The sequence below is a fragment of the Antrostomus carolinensis genome, unplaced genomic scaffold (genome assembly GCF_000700745.2).
Source record: "Antrostomus carolinensis isolate BGI_N321 unplaced genomic scaffold, ASM70074v2 scaffold490, whole genome shotgun sequence".
NCBI lineage: Eukaryota > Metazoa > Chordata > Aves > Caprimulgiformes > Caprimulgidae > Antrostomus > Antrostomus carolinensis.
Window position 1 is genome coordinate 6,387 of NW_010290291.1, and position 11,556 is coordinate 17,942.

Sequence of the window (11,556 nt, forward strand, 5' to 3'; positions counted from 1 at the left end):
TTTCATTACAATATTTGTAGTATACTGTACTATCCCAAATATACGTTCTGCAGTCTTGCCTCTGCATGTTCTCTTTTGTTTACATTGTATTTTATATGGTGGAACAGCAGCCCTGCCCTGTTTGGGCTGCTGGTTATTACTGAAGCATGAATAGATAAAGAATTGGTTTTTTCTTATTTAAGCATGTGGTACAGTTTTTTGTTTTGTTTTGTTTTTTTTAATCATTATTGGTAGGTCTTTCTCTTTATTTCCCAATGCCAGTAGTTGGCGTAAGTCAATATATTGGTTGGCTTTTCTGTCAGTGATTACAGTAGGTCTGACAGTGGTTGAGGTTTGAGTTTTGCAGTGGTCACAATGTGAGAGAGAGACTATCATTTCTATTGCAGCCACGTTCTGAAGTGTCTGAAGAAAACATGATATGGTGGCAGTGCTATTAACATGAAAATCTCGGTTTAACTCAAGCAAGTCTGTGACATGCTCTATCCAGGGAGCTCACAGATCTGTACAAAAGAATTTGTTTTGCAAAGCAGAGGCGATGGTTTGTGCACTGAAGCAACAAGGCTAAATAAAATGACTTGTGAAATTAAAGACTGCTATCTCCTTGAAGAAATGCATCTTCTCTTTTTCCCTCTCCCAACCTTTACACAGACTTATATTGTCCAGATTGCTGTGGGTCGCTTTGTTAAATGAGCTTTGTTTCTCCCAGTTAATTTCCTGCCAGCATCACTTTAGGCTGATGACTATGGCTGTTTGTGTATCCATTAAGCACACTGCCAGGACGTGTCCACCACTTGCCACCTCTCCTATTAAATGGCTGTCAGCAGGTTTACAAAGCTGCTTTCTTGCTTTGCATTAATTGCTGCAACTCACTAGGTGCAATGAAAAGCACCTATAAAGAGAGAACACAGAGTTTGCCTTGAAATTTCTAAAGGTAAATAGAAATGCCATGAGCAGTTAAGTCAGATTTCATATATAGTCATATCAATATGATTAGCAGGAAAGAAGTGTCACTTCTTTTTACATTTTCTTTTTTCAACTAACCTTTCTCCTTGAGAAGTGCATGTCTGCAGATTCTTGGATGAGACGATCTCATTGAAGTTGTATATAATCCCATGCTGAGATTTACAATTGGTTCTGAAATGAAAATCTGTTGGAATTAGATCAAACATTATCCTAGCTGAGATAAGCAGTGTGGGGAAGATTAATGATTTGTCCGTGAAAGACAATATGTAGTAGGGTTATTGGTGTAAGGCTTTTCAAGAGACGTACTAAAATGGAGAGGAGTGCCAGGTTAATTTGGTGGGCTGCAGCTAGTTCACTGCATATTAATATGGTGTATTTCTACAGACTATAAAATTCTAATTCTTAAGACAAAGAAGCTTTTTTTGGATGAAAATTTCTTTATTTCTACTTGAAGCAGTAAAAGCAATAATGAATAATTGACTAATAAAGTAGTAACTTCGAACGTCCAGGCTTGCGTGGAAAATACTGGTGAATAAGCGTAGAAGGCCAACGCAAGACTTGAAAACTTTATTGTATTGACTGGAGGTGTGAAGTTGAATCTAAAGATTTGGTATCTCTTGAGGAATGTATTTGAGGCTTTCCTATAATATAGCCTTATGCTTAGTGACTTCAGACTTTTAATTCATTTTAATTTCAGTTAACTTTCCTGAGCATCCTTTGTAGGTGAATTCTGAGAGCAAATAATTTTGCTGATGAGTTTGCAAGCTAATTTGACAAGATCAGTGTATGGAAAATAAAAGAGAAAAAAAAAATGTAGCTGAAGTGACTTGTGCAACATCACCCAGGAAGTCAGTGATGGAGGGCAGAATAGCTTCTAAGTGCTTTGATACAAATATGTACACTGGACAGTGCCACCATCTGAAAATGACTGCAATCAATGTTCTTCTATTCATTCCACTTTCTCTTGTCTCCTCACACTCTGCAGGACCATGAATTTTTCACCCAGAGATGTTCTCTTAAGAATCTATATTCTTTCTGCTCCTTGCTGAGTATCATTGAATTGGTCTTTTGAGGGCTCTTCAGTGTTGCTTTTCAAGCAACCAGCTAAGGGTACTATTGAATGATCAGATACTGACCTCTCCTGCCAAACCTGCTGGGGTAAGCTTTCTACTTCCACTTGTCACAGCATATTGGTGAAATAAGTAATTTTTAAAGACTATTAAGATCTTTAGTACCTTCTCTCATAGTAATTTGAGTGGTTTATCCCTACACAGTATTTCTTTCTACCCGACATCTCTGTGCTGCATACAAATACAGATATCATAGAATCACTGAGGTTGGAAAAGACCTGTAAGATCATCGAGTCCAACCGTAAATCCAGCACTGCCAAATCCACCACTAAACCATGTCCTAAGCACCTCACCTACATGGTGACTCCACCTCTTCCCTGGGATGCTACAAGAACCCAAAAGCTCACCAGTATCTATATAATAGTCCTGTAGTCTATAATAGTCTATATAACAATAGTCCTGGTGCAGGACTAAAATCAGCTTTGTCGCCATTCTATTCTTAATCGTTTTTAGGCCTCTTGAAGATACCATTATAAAACCATGTTTGTCATTTAACTTAAATATTTTTAGTTCCTTTCTGCTCTTTAGTGATCATTGCATTATTACTCATAAAAAGTTTTGATGAAAATTCACACAGTTGCCCTCACTGTGTTGTAAGATGCATTTAAATTCCAGACTCACTGTCACCTTCACAGAGAAAAAGAAAAAAAAATCCCCACCTTTTAAACATATAATTGCTCCTTAAAATAATAATTAAAAAAAAAAATAATCTGATGTCTCCTTTCTGCATCTGCTCCTCCCATTCTAATAGGACTTGCTCTCTTAACAGAAAATAAATACTTTCTTTTCTGTAGTTTTTTCATAATTATTCTTGGTGCTTTTACCCATTAAACATGACCAGTGGTTTGTTTCTAGCCTCTGAAGAGGCTCATAGTTTAATGGGTGAAACATGATAGGTAATGGAAAAAAATGTTTTACTCCATGCACCAGTTTTGAGAAATGAATCTTGCTGATATTATGTGCTCACATTTTGATAATAGCAAAAAAGATCTGCTCAGATTTCTAAATTTTGTTGGACATGCTTAAAAATTCTGTTACGCTCTACTCCCATATAATTTAAAAAAACCCAAAGGACAAAGACCCTCCAAAAAAACCCTTTAAAAATGCTAACTTTCACATTTTTCTGCTTCAGATTTTCCTGTAAGCTGATACTGAATAAACTTTTTCATGGTTTACATTGCCTTTAAAAATCATTGGGGTGCCTACTATTCCATCTTGTCCAGCATTAGTAAAAATTAAATCGGCTCTAAGGCACATTTGTGTGACGTTTTATTTTATACAGGCTTCTTTACCATGTATCACTGTATGTTTTGAGCATTTTCCAACAATGCTGAAGATATTTTCATGCTGAAAACTCCCTTGTCCTTTTGCCTGGGGTAAAATCATGTGCAGGCAATGTAAGTGGTTTTTGTTTGAAAGGTTTTGGGGAAGGGATGGGACTGTACAGGTGAAAGGGTTTATATGTATGTTATGTGTTAGAAGGGATAAAAAAGGTACTTTGCATAAGTAGCGGAATTAAGTGAGCTGGTAGTGGTTCATTGGTCCAGCGGGAGGTCACTGCAGATTTTGGTGAAAAATTTGCCTCCTCCATTTAATCTAATCTGATTTTTATTGTTATTAATAAAGTATTCTGTTACTCCAGAGATCTGTCAGCCGCAATGTCAGTGCCATCTCTTGTGGAACGCCTCTAAAACTTGGCATTTTGAATGTGATCCCAACAGTTTTGGAAGCTGTATGAAGAGTAAAGATGAGTTTAATCCCACAACACCCTCAGGTTTTTGAGCAGATGTGCCTGTGTGTATTCACATCTGTGTTTCAGTGTATGCATAGAGAACATACACGCAATCAAAACTAGGATTGTTTACCACCGAGATGCAAAAAGTCTTCCAGCCATTGGAAAATGACATCCATAATAACTGTTTTTTCCCACTGATTAAGTCCCTTGGAGGTGAAAGCAGAGCTCTTTTAAATGCAATCAAATTGTCCATTAGGAATAGAAGAGTCACATTTTCAAAAGTAACTTTTAGATTTATTTACATTGAAGATGGTAGGATGCACAGGTTTGTAGGACTAGGGTCTCTTAATTTATTTTTTTTTTTTTTTAACTTGTAATGTGGAGATATATAAATAGATAGATGTGTGCACTCACTAATTAGGGTATTATCTAGGCACCTAACAGGAAAACATAGTTTTAATATTTTTCTGTGTTCCAGACCTGTACTCCTGGCCCTGCACACTGAAGGTTGGTAGATGTTCAGGTACATGGAGATGACATCATATGTTCAGAATGTCATGGGGGCTTGAGGGAAATTTTAAGCTCTAGAATGTTTAAGCAAGAGGGGTTAAGACTTTCTAACACTTATGTATAAATAGCAAACCATCAAATTACAAATATGTTAAAGATATCTGAGACTCTAGCACAGGGAAGCAAGATACTTCACAAGTACACAGACTTGTTTTAAAATTGAAAGGTACTAACTGAAGTTAAATCTGTCTTTGTTTGGATGCTTGTAACTGGAATCTGGAAACTGAATGTTTAACTGAAATCTGAGACAAATCCATGTATTTACTGATTATAACTTGGAAAATGATGGTCAGACCTTAAAGCAAAGTATTGACTCAAATATTGGATACATTCAGTAACTTGTCAGTTCTGAGGATTTTATCAGTATAATCACAATACTTACATGTTTTCCAAACTGCTTTTCTTCCCCTTTCTTCCTGTTTCATCAGACTGTAACTCACCGAGTGCTGTGAACATGTTATGATTATGTGAAATGTAAATGTCAGGAGATGTTCTGAGTAGTTAAGTTACTCTCAAATTTCAAAAATCTCCACGTGAACAGTGTAAGTGATGAAACAATGAGTGGCAACCAAGAAGTTACTTTGTTCTTTTGAGTCTGGTGCAGTAAAGAGGAAAAAAATAAAATTCACTTTGGAGACATGTTTTTCCACAACACCTTTAAGTGTCATTGCAGAGTTCTTTGCCACACATTATCTCTTAAAGCATGTTTTTTGTATACAGAAACACTTTGAAAGTTGGGGGGGAGGGGTTTAACCGTTATAATTTAGTATATAATATATCAATGAATATATAAAAGATTAAAATCCCAGTGGAATACTGTAGCTAACTCAATTTATGCAATATTGGGTGGAGCCACAAAAAAATCAAACTAAAGTTTTGAAGAAAAAACATTATTTATAGCTGGCTGCCTATGTAGGTGTAAAACATATTTATACAAAAGACTGCTCTTCTCACTGGAGACTATACAACCAATATGGATACTGGAGGGGAAAGGTTCTTAATAAGTAAAAGTAACATGTCATGAGATCACCAAAACCAACTAAAGTAGTAGAAGCCTCTGAAGCCAAATGTAAGTTACTGCTCTTTTGCACTTCATTGCTCTGGCTTCTTTTCACTTCTGTGAGAAAGTTGAAGTTTTGCGTTGCAGTGTGGACTTGGATTTTAAAAAGAGCAGGGTAGCATCTCTTGTAATTCTAGCTCATGTATTTACTAAGAATATAGTTTGACTGCCTGTCATGATGTTGGATTAAAATAACCTGACATTTTGGGTGGGTTTAGGGTTTTTTGGGGGGGTTGTTTTTTGTTTGGTTGTTTTTTTGTCTTTTTACTACATGTTGATTAGAAGAAGCAATGCTGTACTGGCTAGAGAACGCAGTAACTGTTACCTTCTTACGCAGTAAAACCCTGAGTAGGGTGAATAAGCATGGAAAATAGATAACTATGCCACAAGAGAAAAACTTTCTTCATTGTGACCAAATTCTGGCATATTTAAAATATTAAGAGGATTAAATGAGTGAATTAAATAGATCTGCTCTCATGTACCATTTACATTTGAAAAGGAGGACTATGATAGAGTTTAGATGAGACATGTCCCAGCCTGCTTAATGTCTCTGGAGGCACAGAGGATGGACCTACTGGATTTCCTCACAAAGATTTTGCTTGCCAAATCGTTTTTAGTAGAGCAGCAGATTTTCATGCATAAACTTCATTACATTTAAGAGAGATTTATTTATGCGTTTTGCTTGAAAGTGGATTAACCAAGCTAAATGGCTTTTTTGGGTAGTTTAGTGAGTGCTTGGTGTATGTGTACTTCTCTAATAATTTTGAATCTTAATTAAGAAAGCACTAAATAGTACTAGGTTAAAGATGACAATTATTTATTTTTTAAAAAAATAAAAACGGTATGTAAATTTCATGCTGTTATTGCAGTGTCTCATTGTGAGGCCCATTCTGATTTTTATTTTTCTGATAAAATTACTTTCAGGTGCATAATACCTCAGGAGCATCTTTTCTCTCTGGCATAGCTAATTACTCTGTATTTATTCTCTCTGCTGTCATTATGTTTAGGTGTTGAATGGCATTTTAAATAAAGGCAATACTTAGTTGCACTTACAGTTCTAGTTGGAAAAACTACTTGAAGTTGCTATCATATGGCTGCTTTCTATTTGCATCTACAGGTTTCTAATAGATGAATAATTGAAATATGGAGGAATCTGGTGGGTTTTTTAGAGAAACTGCATAAGGTATTGGTACATACTCTTGACACTTTCAAGAAATAGCAACCCTTAAGTGTATACATATATATTCTAGTGTTTATATTTTTGATGTGACTTCTAGTTCTTTAGCTTAGATAGTACTTCCAAAAATCTGTTGTTTGCAGCTGCATACAGAATACATGTTGTCTTTTGCCTGTGGGGCATGTAATTGCTGTTTAAAAATTTCAGAAGTTCCTGACTTCTGACTTCTGGAAAACTGAGCAAGTGTACATCCCAAGCACAGGAGCTTGGAGGAACTTCTAGGCATCGGTGATAGGTCCCTGATATAACCTGCTGTAGACAGTTATTCTTCTTGTGAAGAATGGCAGTGTAAAAATAATTTGCAACTTTGTCAGTAAGGCAAAAATCTGTAAAGCAGTTGTAGCTTGGTAGTTTTGAATCAGTTTCATTTGAACTTCAATTAGACAGTAATTTTGTATTAATGTGGAGAGCTGTGCTTCCAACTTCTATTTTTAAAAGCATGGTTTTGAAGATACTTTAGTACTAATCAGGCATCCAGGTGGAAAGCTTCAGCTTTCTGTTCTTCACCAGATGAGATTTGATGAAAGCCTTTCTGTCTGCTGTCATTGAACAGGCATATGAAGATAGTAGAAACTTTTACTTTCTCAGCATCAAAATAGCAGGCTAAGATGTGTTTCCTTAAAGAAACTATGAAAGTGAGTTCAGAATAGCAGAGGGATAGCTCTGTACCTTTGTTGAACTTCTAGGTCTTCCTGTCAGAATGCTCTGCTTTTGACAGGATTCAGGTGCATTGGAACTGCTTTGCATTTGCCTAGTGTTAGTATGTTGTGCTAACACAGCATGGTAAGAATAAAGTCACTCTTACTTGCTTCTAGCCTTGTTTTTTTTTTCCTTGAGCTTGGTAGCAGAACTAAGAGAATGACTAAAGAAAAAGAAAGTAGAATTATGCTCAAGTGAGATGACAATACAAATACGACCAACAATAGTCTTAATTTCCTTTTTGTAGAATAATTTTAAGATATCATTTGCTGGGAATATTATCCAAAAGGAGAGGGGGGGAAAAAGAAATAAGTTGCAGTAAATGTCCATAAATTTAAGATCTGATACCGGCTCCCTAAAAATAAGTGATGAAAAGAAGACATGTATTGCTAAGATAAAATACCTTTTACAGCACTGAAAGAAGTCTGGCAGGCAGGTATTGCAGAAAATCATAAACTTGAGTCTTGAAACTAGAAGCTGATGACACATCATTCATGGACATGTACAACTACCACTCTCCACGGACCAATGCCTGTCTCAGTCTTTAGCATGAATTAAACAGAAAACTGGAGAATCCAACATTGCAATGAATTTGACAGACAAGCCTGCTCTTAGCACAGTCTTTGTGATTGTGATGCTTTTTTAAAAAATCATTACTTTCTTGCTACTTAATTTGGATGTGAAAAGTAATCTGAAAATTCTTAAGAGTAGTGCCATGTCTTTAACATAAAGGACTGCTACAGATTTACAGACTGATGCAGTTATTCTCCTGGTATTGCAGATCAATATAATTCTGCAGTTTTCTTGTAAGGCAAGTTTGATGGGAAATACAGGCTGTGTAAATCATCTTAAGATTGACCAGAGAACACAAGTTCTTTCTAAAACTGCTTTTTTGAGGGAGTGTGGAGAAGGGAAGAGATTTCAGGTTGGATGAGCAACAATAATGGAAAGAAGCTCTAGAACCAGAAAGTGGTAATTTTAACATGCATCATGTTCTACTTCAGGGTCCTCTGGAAACAGAGAGCAAAAGTCAGGGACTGAAAAGCTCTTGGTGTCAGCTGTGACATTACTTTATTTGAAATTACACCTCTTTTTTGCTTTACCACTTGCAGAATAACAAGCTACTTGAGTGCGTATAAAGATGTTGTAAGTGCCGTTTCTTTTCAGGAGGATTGGATGAGCTGTTCTGCAGAGATAGTTTTAAAAACAGGTTTTGTTTGTCTAGAAAGGTCAGTATGATTAAGCAAGATAGAAATGGCAAATCTTATGATTTGCAAGCAAAATGGCTAATATCAGAATATTTGCATTAATTGATTTGTGCTGTTCAGTTCTTTGCACAGTATATTCCTAACTCTATTCTTTCTTTTCTGATTTCTGTTCTGCTCTCCTCAGCTCCATTCTCTTTACCGTGTTGCTTGCTTTCTTCAAACTGTTTCCTGTGCACAAGTGAACAATTCCTAAATAAACCATGAAATTGAATAAAAGAATGTCTGTACAGGGCCAGCCAAAGCCATGACCAGCCAGCACCCTGTCACTAGTAGTGGCCAGGTGTGCCAGACTGTAAGAAAACAGGGCAAACTGTTCTCAGAACTTCTAAAAATACTCACAGAAAAAACCTTCCCAAATTTGAAATGAATATAGACTTCCTGACTTTGTCATGCATCTCCAGCATGAAATTGGGCAAGTAGCTTAATTTTCTTCACACACAGCTTTTTCTTATCTTTAAAGACAGTTGGATACCCTTACAAAATGGTTATGAAAATATAACTAATGGCATTCAAAGTGTATTTGTAAAAACTGAAAAGATCACTCAATAATAAACACAAACTTTATCTGCAGACAGGCAACATGGGGCATTTTTCCCTCTAAATGGTGCACAGTTCAATATAAAGCAGCTTGAAATATTCCAGTTGAACATAGTTACAGAAGCTTGGATTTCATCTCTCGCCTCTGCCACCATGGTCTCTTTTGGGGCACCAATTTATTTGTCTTTGGTTTTCAGACATTCTTCTAAATGTGCAAATTTAAATCTGCTATTTCAGGCAGCATCACAACCAAGACTAGGTTTGGTGACGATATAATAAAGTAGAATTTGACTCAGGACAGACTAGGCAAAGCAGAAGTAGCACAGCTGTTAATGTAAGCATCTGTGAAATATAAAAATGAGTATTCTTCCTAAAATTAATTATGAGGCAGTGAAATCTTGTAATTCAAAGCTGAGCTTCTGTAACTACACTGTTTATCTCAGATGCAGCTGACGTTCTGATATAGCCTGGAGGACTTGGAAATGAAGGAATAAGCAGGAAGCCTAGACCAGTGTTGCAGTTAGGATTGAATTATGTTCTGAACTGGGAACTGGAGGAGATTGCAGATTGAAGTCCCAGAGCGTGTTGCAGACATCACAAATTAATTAGCAAAGGAGTATGCTGATGGAATTGAATACATGGGTTTCATATCAGAGTATTTGTAGTGCTAATGTGTTCTCAGTCATTGCTGAATTTGGCAGGAAGAAGATAGGGCAAAAGCAGGAACACCATTGGGTCTTTGAAATCAAGTGCAGGAGACTTGCCTTTATGAAACAAGATTTAAGATTCAAATTTTGAGTTCCTGTAGAATATCTAGAAGACTTGCCTTTATGGAACAAGATTCAAGATTCAAATTTTGAGTTCCTGTAGAATATCAGTGCAGTTAGCATGCAAGTCTACAAATTAATTTCTTAGTTAAAATCTTGGAGAAAATATGCATGAACTTGGAATTCAGTTCTAGGAAAAAAAAACCTCAACCTCAAACATGTGGATTGATATAATCACCTGGAATACCTTCATTGAACTGTCACTATTATTTGCCAGGAATCTTAATATATTAATGTTTACAGAAACATTGAGCAAGTAAGAGAAATAGAAATGTTCCCTGAAGTGGACGTTTCGAATATCTAGTGCTGCCTATTTTTTATTTAAATAAACATATAAAAGAACTTACGGTGGAAGTAGTGTTTGTAGAGATAATCCAAGCCCATAGTATGAATAACAGTAATGGTTCTGGTGTTCCTTTCTCGTACAGGGAAACAAACAAAAAAAATGCTTTTTTCCCCCTTTTTGATGTGTGCTAAATAGATTTCTTTTTTTGAAGTTTTACATTTTTATACCTAAAGAAAAAAGATCTGGTGTCATATTTGTCACTATGGTCCTACTATATGATTATGAGAATAAAATCCATCCTTCAGAAGAACAACTTCTGAAGCTGTTTGCCTCAGAGATATTTTAATGTACAGACAATTAGGCAGCATTGAAATGTTACCTTACAGCATTTTAGTTGAGGAAGAACAGTGGAAAGTCAGAGTATTACATGTTAGATTTACTGTCACTGTTTCCAAGCAAAACCAATTTAATAGGGAAAACTTTACTCGCCTTTTTTTTTATTAGATATATCTCTGCTTCTCCATCAAGATCAGATTTAACATTAGAGAGTCTCCTGATAAAAGCTACCGTCTGACATTCATATATTGAAGAACTTGCAGACTTTAATTAGAGATAGCCAATGCAATGGGTGACAGGTTTCTTTTCCTGAAGATTGGAGTTGGTATAGCCTGTATTTGAATTTATACCCACAGGAAAGCCTAATACTCTCTTTTTCTGTATTTCCTTTTGCTATTGGTTTGAGTCTTGCAGGTATTAGCTGTTCAACTCTGTAGAAAGCTTGTAACTCTCTCTCTCCTTCTCTCTTTTTCTTTTTCTTTCCAGACCAAGGGGTTCACAAGGGGTTTGTTTTTATTCCTTACTTGTGCAGAATAGGTGAAACCATTGTAAAGCAAGGTGGCTGGGTTGTGGTTTTTTTTTTTTTTTTTAATCAGTGCATAACTGAGTTGCCCACTATAGTCTATAGAGGCAAGGGAGTATTTTAAGAGAGTGATTTAGGCACTTTATATTGCAGTAGTTTTTCTCCTCATGTAGGCACTGTGAATCTTTTTCCTGTCCACTCACATGTGCACAAATTAAGTGCTTGCAGTTAGACATTGTTGGCACCACTGCTTTGTCTTTTAGGAAACTGTACTACTGGTTGTTCCCACAAATTTATGCAGCAGAATTTACCAAAGATGTAATGACATCAGTCTTGCTGCTGCAACTCTCAGTTTCTCCTATTTAATTTATATATCTTTCAAGTT